The sequence below is a fragment of the Cyprinodon variegatus genome, unplaced genomic scaffold (assembly GCF_000732505.1).
Source record: "Cyprinodon variegatus isolate N-32 unplaced genomic scaffold, C_variegatus-1.0 Scaffold137, whole genome shotgun sequence".
NCBI lineage: Eukaryota > Metazoa > Chordata > Actinopteri > Cyprinodontiformes > Cyprinodontidae > Cyprinodon > Cyprinodon variegatus.
The window spans coordinates 1097598-1109629 of NW_015150590.1; the positions used below are offsets into that span (position 1 = coordinate 1097598).

At 38.9% G+C, this 12032-nt stretch overlaps 1 protein-coding gene across 1 annotated transcript in view; it reads left to right on the top strand.

The window, feature by feature from the left end:
- The first annotated feature begins 245 nt into the window (after positions 1-245).
- Positions 246-12032, top strand: part of LOC107085921 (neurturin-like) — a 17851-nt gene continuing 6064 nt past the window's right edge. The window contains exons 1-2 of the mRNA XM_015376577.1: positions 246-359; positions 510-944. The gene's annotated coding sequence lies outside the window, so the exon portion shown is untranslated. The remainder of the gene's footprint in view (positions 360-509; positions 945-12032) is intronic.

Consider the following 12032-nt stretch of genomic DNA (forward strand, 5'->3'; position numbering starts at 1 on the left):
TCAACAGACCCTAACTGCCCAGTTGAGGCTATTACCAATTGCCTGCTTAAGGTGACAGACTCCATTGCAGCAGACGGTGAATGTAAGCTCCTGCTCAGGCCAAAGCATCCTTTAGTGCTCCTGGAGTTAGAGCCAGGAAGATTAACATATCAGGAGTAATCCGACTCGGCCCACAAGCACAACTATGGAGGAGGAGGAGCAACAGTTTGAGGGGGGGAGACGCAGGCAGAGGCATCAGAAAGAAGCTCTCTGCTCCACTTAGAGTAACCACGCTCTCCCTCCTCACCCAAACCCATCCTTTCGACCCGCAGAGTTCCCCTCCTGGGAGCAGAACAGAGGACCTGCTGCTGGAAAAAAGGGTAAGATGTGCATTGTCCTTCCATCAGTGAAGACACAGTGCTCTGACAGGAAGAGAGTTTTTCAACAGATGGGATAAAAGTTAAGACATCTGTGGGATCTGCTTATTGCATGCCACTGCACCTCAGCTCTGCTCTCTCCTTCTGTTTTAGGTTAAAGTTTTTGTTTTTTTACTGCAAAAGAGAAGAGCAAAAAGTTCTCTGCGAAGAGGCATGTTGACGGGCGTTTTCTGAAGCAAAGCCTAAAGTCCCTTCAAGCTCTTTTCCTTTTTGAATGGATCAATCTGAGTATCACAGAGGGCATGCTTTTGCAATTAAAGGAATGTTGATTTTGATCTTCACCACTTAAAAGATTTCAATGGAAATGCAAATACTTTTAAAGAATAAGACATCCTGGACTTGAATCAAGTCAAGACATCTCCCGTACTTGCAAGGCCAAGGAACTGTAGCAGAATTCATGGGAAAAAGCAGTTCTCCTGCCTCTTCTTCTCACCTGTGATGAAGATGGACTTACCCAGTCAGCACTTGCCCGAGGAGGTCAGCTGAAGCCAACGCCACGCAGCTAAGTCTGGATTAGCAGGCCGAACGGTAAGGACAGCGCATCTTCTTTTGTTAGTTTAAGCTGGCAGCTTATGTGGGAAGGCGTTAGGTGCTGCTGACAGAGATGCCTCTCTAAGTGCCTGAGTGGCAGAAAACACACGTTGGATTATCTGTATCAACAAGCGGCCCTCGCTGCAGCCGCATGACAGCGGCGTGCTGAAGCCCAGCTGGCACGAAATGCTTGCAAAGCAGCGACCACTGATTACAATGGGGGTATGCCACCGAGCTGGAGGATAAACAAACAAAAAACGAAATGGCAATTGAAATTGTTTTGCTCCAGTCAGGCAGGCAAGTTTTGTTTTTCAGAAATGAAGTTTCTTTTCTCTGTCACTCAACCAGTGTGGTTGTTTGCCTCATTTTCATGCATAGTCGCTCTCTGGTTCTTCCACAAAGGCATTCAGCTAAGTGTCCTCCACTAATTTTTGTTCCCAGCCTCTGCATTTCCTTTTATAACGCCAGAGCGTCATTGGTTTATTAAGCGGATGGAGATGATAAAATATGAAATGAGTTGTGAAAAACAGTAAGCCTGATCAGACCCTCTTGGATTATTTTTACTAGAGTGATGATCCACTTTGTGCTAAGCCTGTATCATACGTAGAGATTACGCTGTATCTATCTGTGTCCCAGGAGGCCAGATCAAGGTTAAGCTTAAAGTCAACTGAGGCATTCAACTTTCATAACCTGACAAATCTGATTGTGACTGGAGGAAGCTAAACGTGAGATCAACGGACTCAGCAGCAGCACAGATTTTTCCTTCCCTGGAGGTCTTGCCACAACGGGCTCTTTTCCAAAATACTCATTTCATTTATACTTTACTAATCCTAGAATTAAATAGAAGCTGTGTTGGGGCTCTATTTATCAAATCTCTTCAGAAAAGGGTAGTTATAGCTTTTGGAAGGGAAAATCAGACATGATATTGTGGCCGACTACAAAGAATTAAAAAGAGACCCAATCAGAGAAGATGTTGAGGAGAATAAACATCTGAGGTCGTTCTGTTCAGTACAATTTTAGTAGTTGATATGGGGATGTTACTATTGTTAAGGTAAATTTAGGTTTTACTCATACCATTCATATACTTTAAGGTTTATTTACAATGATATTCCTGATCCTAAAAGAGAGCACCACAACTGTTACTTTTTTTAAACAGATATTTTACCAAGAAGATGATTTTGTTCTGCAGCTACAGAAAGGGAAAAAATTATAACAATTATAATTTTTTCAAGCATCTGGATAGCATGCTTGAAAGAGGGGTAAAGAAATAGCTATATTACTCTGTAGCCAGAGAAAGGTCATTTTCCATAGCATTTTGGGGTTTTTTTGCTCTCTCATTAAAACAGGTGTAGATGAAGATTTGTTTTCTGATATCTTGTCTCCATGTTTGTTGTGATTCTGTGTAAGTTTTGATCTATTTGAAATATAGCGTATGATTTTCAGGTCAGTATGCAGCATTTGGACCCTTTTAGAAAAACTTGCCTATGTAACTGGAGTGAATCGGATCCATAGCGGATTTTTTTCTTTCATCTGAGCCAGGGTGCCACTTTACAGCAGAGTGAGCTCCCATTGAACACAAAGAGCAAACCAAAATAAAAAAACAGCTAAAAAAAAAACTTACCTGATCAGACATACGTTTGTTTCTCTGACATATGATTTAATCTAGAGAGGTGAATGTGGCCTTATCTTTAAGTAACTCGATGGTATATCAATCTGTTTATCAAAGTGGTTTGCTATCAAAATCTATAACAAAGAGGGAGGCTGTTTAATTTCCCATGTGGCCTTTAGTGGGAATTAACATGGAGGTTAGAGGTCTAGTGCCCCTAGTTGCCACAAGTTACACATTGTGACTTTAAATTTAAACGCGTCGGTAAATATTTTGGTGAATTTCAAATTTCTCTTTTTCCACTTTAAACAAAAGGAGGTTAAGATACAGCCTTCAAAAAATTTTTTCTTTTCTTTTCTAGTGTTCTTTAAATCTGTTTCAATTTTGTATTTAAAATAAAACAACTTTATCAATACTTGAAATTCCAAATTCTTTAGCAACTTATCTTTTTACTTATTTTTTATCAAGCATAGCACGGCTGGCATAAGCATTTTAAGTACACAGTACAAATAGAACATCAACCCTTATTTCAGATTTACAGAACGATAAACATTTCCAAATTAGTCTTGTTCCAGAAAGATCTATAACAGCACCAAAGGAAGACACTGAAAAATGTTTGCCATCTCTCTTAGCTGCAGGCATGTCTTTACAAGTCGTAGAGCATATAAATTCCTTTAAATTGGGTTTTACATTTCCATGCTTCCTTCTCATCTTAAACACAAAAAACACATGAAATTAAGAAAAAGTTTTCTTCCCCTAGAAATGGTGTCAACAGCAAAGGTTGTTTATTATGTAGTATGAGTATGGTACTTTACTCTATAACAATAGACAGGGTTTTTTTTTTCTATAGGCCTGTTGTGTATAGAAGGTTAAAGAAGACAAGATTAAACTTAGCATAAACTAATAGGTATAAATGTATTATTAAATAAATATACATACCATGAAATTATTAAATGCAAAATGAAATCATTAAAAGTACCATTAAACAGTTAAATGTGCTATAAATTTAATAAAGAATGAAATAGTTTTAAAATAATGCAAAATAATGAAATGTAATATTAAATAAATGATGTACTATTAAATAAACAAATGCACCATTTATTAATTTAATACATAATTAAACTGTTAAATGTACATTTAATTTATGAAATCTAAAATGTTATTATTGATTGTGCCATTGAAAAATCAAATATACCTTTTTAATTATGACATTAAAGATTTTTAAATGAATTTCTTTAAATATATATTTCCTTGTCAAACTCTGTATTTACTTATTTCATGATGCATCTGCAGCAGATGCATCATGAGATAATTTAAACCGTCAGCTTCAGCCATTAAACTCAGTGGGTGGGACAAATGCCACTTCAATAGAACCCTGACAAACGATTGGCTAGGTTTCACTTAGAGAGACAAGACAACTTCTTCCTGTTTTTGTTTTGTTCTGAAGTCAAAATTTCAACTTAAAAAAACAAGTATATAACTTCATAAATGTGTCAAATGTGTCCAAGTTACAGCAGCATGCCCGTGTCTAGCATGTCAACATCTCCATGCAGTATTAGCCTTCTGCACACTTTAACTGTTCCAGCATTTTGTCTTACAAAGTATAGCAGCTTTTAAGAGTTTAAGAAGTCACAATGTTTTCCATAAATAGTGTTAAAACTTGCTGTGAAGTATGACAAATTTTGAAAATAACTAAGAATAAAGTAAAGTAAAGATGGCTAATTGTAAAGGTGTTTTAGTTTCTTGCCTTTGTTTTTGCTAACATTTGAAAGTGCAGTTCAGCGAGTAGCAGATGGTCACCAAACCTTGCGCGGCAGAAACATCAACCTGTTTAACAAGGGTTTAGAGTCAGTTCTGTTGTGCTAAAAGAGGATCTGGCATGGACAGATTAAGGTCCAGAATAGCAGCTCAGGGACTCTTCTTTAGAAAGTAGCCCACATAACATTGATCTCAGTAACAAAAATAGTAATAAGGAAAGCTACTTTCAATTACAACTGTCATGCAACTCGTTCTGTACCTGATGACTTTGCCAGTTATTTTCAATATAAGATATATACCTAATAGTTGAGTGTTATATAGTAAATGTACATAATGTCACATGCAATAGAATCAGTGGTGCTGTTGTTTGCGAGACTGTTTGTCAACATATAAGAAAGAATTCTTCCACAGGAAGGGACACATTTAAGCTTTCTTAGCCACTAAGTAGAAAAAACTATACAAGAATGTGTGAAATGCATGTTAAAATGTTTAAAAAGATGTTTTCTAAATAATGAACAGCAGCTCTCGCTCTAACAAGCACCAGGCTTTGTTTTAATAATCCCTTGGTTACTGTGTGACAGAGTTCCAGCCAACTCATGTGGCTTGCCAATAAAACTGCCACACATTTTAACATAACTTTTTAGCTGGATTAGAAGAAATGGATTCTCTTAGAACATCCAGTCCTGGTTCAGGTCACCCAAGTTATGCTGCACCCCTTTTTTTAGTGCCAACCCGACAGATCAGAGTCGCAAAACCCAATGCTTTTCTCTCCCCTCATTACTCCGACATTTGGGACAGGTTTATTGAGGAAGAGGCGCCTGTCTTCTCTCAGAGCATGCTAGCCTAACCCTTGAGTTTGAGGTGTCAGATGGATTAACACTGACACACACACACACAGCCACCAACACTGCAGCCAGGTGTTTGTCCACGTGACTGTAGATAAACCCGGCAGGCATTAGTGCTAATCCCGCCCTGATCTTTGGAATATGTCCCTATTACCATCTCCAAGCACTGATCTCGAGCCTCCTGATGCTCACTTTAGAGGAGAAAAGACAAGACTAGACCTTTCTTGGACTCCATAAGCACGTTGTTTCTCTGCAACAGCACAGTAGGTGTCTTTGCCACTGTTTGCTATGCCGCTGTTATCTTTCCAGTGCAGGTATTGATGATATGTGCACAGTGTAGTGTTGAACCATCTGGTCACATAGGTGGAGCAGAGCATTCATGTTCTTTTAGTAAAAGCCTCTGGTTGTTTAGTGGCATCAATATACATATACACAGGAGGTTTGGCCCGAGGGGGATTGTGGATATCAAAAGGCAGAGGTTTTATGTAACCTACAGATAATCTAGTGTTGGATGATGTTGCTGTGGGAACATGAAAGCAAAAAAGGGAACTCTGACAAACACTGCAGGGTTGGAAAGTTTATCTATGCACGCCTGCGTCAGATGATCTGCGGAAGGAGAAACCATGCAATGGCAGTGCGTGTGTGTTTATGGTATGTGTGAGTCACAGGGAGACAGAGCAGGCAGTATTTAGGGAGCCTATAGAAAAAAAAATGCTACAGAAGTGAGACACAAAAAGCTGGTATGTGCACAAAGAAGCTCCTCATTCAGTCTGTCTGTGATCTCTGCAGCAGTCATTCCCCGCTGGTCGAGATCCAAGCAGGGAGACAAGAAAGCCCCCCTGTCTGCTGGTGTTAACCACTAATGTAACCTATGTCCACTTTGACAGTTCTCTGGTTCATCTTTTATTGGCCGTGGCATTGTGCCGAGGGTCTTCCGCTGGAAGCAGAAGGAGGGGAAGATGGGATTGCCATGCTGCTGTAATTACATTACTGTCGGCTTAGCAGCACCATAGCCACTGACCCAATTATTCCTTGAAATCGACGATTTTATTGTGTCATTTCAGATAATGCAATCTTTGAGAGGAAACAAGGGCTTAGTTGATGTTAGAGTATTGGCCCATAAATGCACTTTACTTGCATTGAAGCATGCATAATGCCCCAGGAATGGCTTTGAAGATTCTTGAACATATCAACTCTTGGAGTCAGTTTTTCTTTGAATAGTGAGGAACTTTTCCTGATCTGAATGCCACAGGGAATCTATGTCCAAAAGAAGATGAGAGACACAATCAACACACTGACAATAAAGCAACTTGGGCTTTCTTAACTGAGCACCTCAGCAGCTTATTTACACCTTTCTGTCCTCCTTTTGTAAGGGTGCTAGAAAGAGCCTTGCTCTATTGTCTTGGCAGGTTGTGCACCCTCCCAGTTTTGTACCTGTTTCTTTGGTTTCTATTACCCCACACTGAGACTTATAAGCTAAAGCTGTTTTTTTAAATTGCATTAGAAAGGCGTTTTTAGAAGGGTATCCCCAAGACTTAATTCAAACTATAGGAGTCCTGACCAAGTACATATGCTAAGTGGGTGGTCATAAGGGGCCCCTTCTTCCATTGCCTTAGGTAAGCTAGAGTAGATAAACGGGATCAAATTGATAGACCAGAGATAGATGCTATCTATAAAAAAAGCACACAGAAACAGCCAGGTAGTTTAGCAACAAATGATTGTGCTCATCACAGGTAAAGCACAAGTTAAGCACCAACACATATGGGGCCCAATGAAAAAACAACTTTATATTGCCTCTTATGTTTTGGCTAACAATTGAGTGCCCTTGGCAGAGAGCAGCATTGAACATTATGGGCTATACATGGACACACTTTTTTATAAGCTGAAATTTGTTATTCTTCTGAGACCGCTTTCTGTTGCTAATGGCAAACAGCAAACATTTCTTACATAAAGCTATAACATTAAAGAGAAACTTCCTTTCCTGCCCTTAGCTCTTGCCTATTCGTGAAGAGAAGATTTTCTCTGTTTGTTTTGGGCTTTACGCTTGAAATCGCCCTTCGTAGCGGCACACAGCAGCATGCAGGGACATATCACCACGTGACGCTTTTGTGAAGAGCCAGACATGTTGAGGATGTGTGGGAGCTGGTTTAGTTGTCTTTGCAGCTCATCTGTGCTTTTATGTCTGTTTGAGGATGGGTTTTCCTTCTGGTAGGAAAGTCCTCTGGGGTTCCACTATATCCTCTGTCTTACTGTTTCTCTGTGTTTGCACTGTGTCTTTACATTTCAGTCCAAAGGTAGACACTAGTGCCCCCTACTTCCAACCTATCCCTATCAGTATCGGGGTATTTCTGTCCTCAGCAGCAAAAGCCAGAGGTAGATATTAAATGTCTGAGCAGATTAATTTTCCATGACCATCTGAGCAAGCAGCCGAATGCTCCCTGGCACTTTTATTGCTGGCAACCGACTGCAGATGTGACTAATGTGTTTCTGAGTGGAGCAATTATGACAATCAAAGTGTCTTCAGGGGACGTAAGATCAGCTTTCAGCGGCCTGGCTTAGCCCAGTGTCAGCCACCGACATGCCCGAGGCCTCATCTCCTCTTGACGAGGTAATTGTTTTATCGAGATGAGCCGCCGAGTTAACGAGCTGAGGACACTGACGCATTGCTGCCGTGTGAAACGGTTAACTCCTAGGGATGAGTAATCATCCCAAACTGACCCATTAATAAAAGAAGCAAACACTGATCTCATCCTGGGCTGTACATCATAACAGACTGACTCTTTTAATATTGACAATTTATCACCATGAACAGAAGCGAAGGGATTTTTTTTCAGGCTTCCTAAAGATTTTGCCATATAAAAATTCAAGAGAGAACTTTCAGGGGTACTTTATTATATAAGACACTAAAGTTAATTTCAATTTTATGTCAGATGTCTCTAAGTGGAGATTGCATATAGCGGGGAACTTGAAAAGAGACAGAAGATGGTAGGGTGGGTGCATGGATTTATGGAGGTTGGCAAGAAACAAGGAATGAAAGAAAAGAAGGATGGAAATGAGATACAAGAGAAATTCTATAGAGGAAGGAAGATGGGAGAACACCAGGAGGACAAGAATGAAGAAACCAAGGAAAGACATGAGGGAAATGGGCTTCAGCACAAGAAAGGAAATCAAAAAGAAGTGGCAAAAGGGGGAACAGAAACAAGAGAGAAAAGGAAGGTAAGACGAAAGGGATAGTAAAACAAAAGGCAGGAAAAAGGACAAGGAAGGAACAAAGGACAGAGAGGAGGGAAAACTATCAACAAAGGGGGGATAGAAGAAAGGACAATAAAACAAAGTTAACAATGAAAAAGAATTGATAAGGAAAAGATTTAAAGTAAGGTAAAAGGCAACAATAAAGGAAGTGGAGAGGCAGGACACAAGGAAGGAAGGACAGATAGATAGATAATAAAAGGAAAGTGAGAAAAAGATTAGGGCACAATAAAAAAGACAAACATGTGTAGGGAATGAGTGAAGGAAGTAGAAAGGAGAGGACACTAAAACAGAAAGGACATAAAGAATTTTAGAAAATGAGATAGATAACATAACGGAGGAAGATACAAAACAGTAGATTTAATAATAGGATAATGATTAAAGTATAAATAAAGAAAAGGTCCCAAATAATCCAGACATGCAAAATGCTAAAAAAAAAAAAATTATAATTATGTTCCACTTTTGTGGCAAGTGGATGATCAAACAAAACGAGAATAAAGATTAAAACATTCTTTTATCATGTCTTATACTCAGATAGAGCAGTAAGAAGGAGATATCAGATGTGAACCAGGGCTGCTGCCTTATGTCTGATTTCCATACACTGGGCATTAAATGAGCTTGTTGGTTGTGTGTTTGACTTTCAAATGAATAGCATTGTGCTGTGACTCCTCTGCATGTCAAACCAATATGGAATTATGACTGATGAGTCAAGCTTAAACTGATAGGACTAGTTACATATGTTTATAAAATGTTTATTCCTTGGCCACTCATGTATGGAGTTTGTGTGTTTCCTCCAGCGTCATCCAAAACACTCACATTTAGTGGTTTCTATAATTTGCCCACTGTGTTTTTAAAATAGAAGCTCTACTGGAAATGTAGAAACCCTTTAAGTAGGAAATTTCATTGTTACGTCTTCTTACTGTACAAAGATTTACAGATCATATTCATTTTTTTTCTCTGTAGTTAACCAGACGACAAAAATATGTGGCTCCCCCTCACTGTAAACAATCCCATAGATATAAGCTACAGGCTCCAGTCTGGCAAAACGCTTTGCGAGGCTGGTCTGCTTTTGCTTTTAAGTTGCTGCCAGAATACCATTTCCGGATTATAGGAAATGCTAAGCTCACTAGTGAAACGACATGAAAAGTTAAAAAATGAACGATCTTGACTAAATGTCTTGAATGCCAGTAAGTGGGGGGGTGAGTTTTAAGTTTTTGTGGCTGATGTGGTGGGAGGGATGGGCTGTCCGTGATAATGGGATCTAAGAGCTCACATGTTCGTTGAGGCCACATCATACATTACTTTGCAAATAGGTGTGGTCACTAGATTCCTGTAAAGGCAGGAATGTATTTGCTCTCTGTACAAAAACATCAGCATAAAATAAAGAAGTTTATATTGTCATCCAAGCAGTGAAATGGCACGTAGCCTACCCAGACAGTTTAAACACGACAAGAGGGACAACTTCAGTCACACTTTTAGATATTTCAATTTCATAAATGAAATATCAAGTGAATCCCACATTAGAGAGATTCTAAAACCATATTCTCAGTTATAATGAAAGAATAATGAAATTAGTAATTAAAAAATCAATAATACATAAATTTGTCTTATTTAGGCCCAAACAAACATTCAGGGAAAATAGTGGATGGACAGTTGTGCAACAGAAACCTATAAATACACTGCAAAATGGGTATAAGAAATTAAAGGTAACTACTGAAGAAGCTTCCCGCAACCAACTAAACAAAAGTTAGTGGATAAAACAAACTGTGGTAGAAAAAAGTGCATAAGCATAGAGTTGGTGGATTGTGAAGCAAAGCAAATTCAGGAGTTCAGGGTAGGTTTTCAAGCATTGGCTACAACTTTGAATACTCAAGCACCAAAGTATGCTGTTGTGTGCTTGGTTTGTGTGTACCTAGCAAGTAAAGTTACTTCCAAGATAGCAGGGATTTACTGCAGTACTTCTCCAGTTGGAACACAGCACATTTGATGCTCATCTATGCCCACTTAAAATAGGAGAAAAAAACAAAACAAAAAACATTGCTCTCTTTAAGTGAGAGCATTTGCTGATAAATTACTTTTTGTCCGAAGAAATAATGGTGGGCAATTCACAGCTATACAAGTCGTAGCTTATCTCTAATTTACTTTTTATTTCTTTAAAGAAAGGGAAGTTTAAATCAACATATATATATATATTTTTTTTTGCTAACTTGTATCTGGCCAAAATGTGTTGCTGTACAATTGCAAACCTCCACCAAGCATCAAATTTTGCCCCATATTGTGACTTACACCTATAGCTAAAACTCACACATGATCTGAATCATTACCAGATGAAAATGAATTGTTCCTTTGCATATAAGGTGAACCTGCGGTAAAATTTTACTTAAAATCATTTCATAAGTTTGTAAGTGTAAGTGGTCAGCTCTCAGGGACAAATTGAACGCACTCATCATACACACACTATACATGTCTCAAAATATCAGATTGACTTCATGTGACTATGCCTCCGATGTGACCCCTCTGCTGAAATGTCTGTCTTGTGTTACATGTGCTTTTCTTGTGCAGAAAACTTTATCCTCTCAAGCATAAAGTGTGAAATATGCTTTTTCCCCCCCTCTCTACCCCAATGTGGCTCCTATCTTTCCACAGAGATAAAGGCAGTGCAATAGGTAACCGCCTGGGACCTGGTAAGCCAGGTAACCGGTGGGAACCTGGCAAGCCATAAGAATGAGCCGTTCTGCCACATGGCAGCGTTCTGCGGCATGTATGGTCTCAATAAATCCATTTCCCCCCTCTCAGCCCCCGCACCCAAATGTATGTGACGTATTGTGATGAACAGTTGTACTGAAACTGAAATTTCGATTGCAATGTAAATTGTAGTTGACAATAAAGAAGTTTGATTGATTGATTGATTGATATTGATAAAGTTTATGAATAAGGCTCAACCTATGTCTGCAGCCTCTGGTGTTTGTTCTGCTCTCACCTTCTTCATTCACTCTGCTTTCTGCTTTTATCAGCAGATCAAGGCTTTGAGCAAGGCATGGCTCACCTTTCCTGTGTTTTTGTCTTCAGTTTATTATTTCTGGACTCCTTTGAGTCCGATGCTGTTAATAATCACTGCTGCCACCCTCTGGTTGGAGGGGAACTGCTTGTTCCACAAACCTATGTTAAACAATCCTTTAAAAAAAAATCCTGCATCCCGATTATGCTGTGGATCATCACCAGAATTTAGATTGTTGTGTAGACCGAGGAGGACCTTTTTTAAAAATGTAATTAAAATCCCTTCATAACTTTTCAAGTTATCCTGTGCAGCGCAGACAAACAAACAAACTCTCCTAAAAACTTAAACTCCTTGGCAGAGGTAATTAGAATAAAGGAAAATGAATGTATTCTATTTGACCACTAAGGGGAAATTTATCTAACTATTCTAAATGTGAGGATAAATAGCAAAACAAAAATGAGATGAAGACAAATGAATGAAATTGTTGCATGAGTAAGAAACAATAGTGACAGAGTTTATAGGACACTTGCATTAATTTAAAAATGTGAAAAGATTTCCATAGAAAATTAATACATTTTAAATTCTGCTACGTACAGTTATCAATCAGATACGCTAAAACTGGTGTCGTC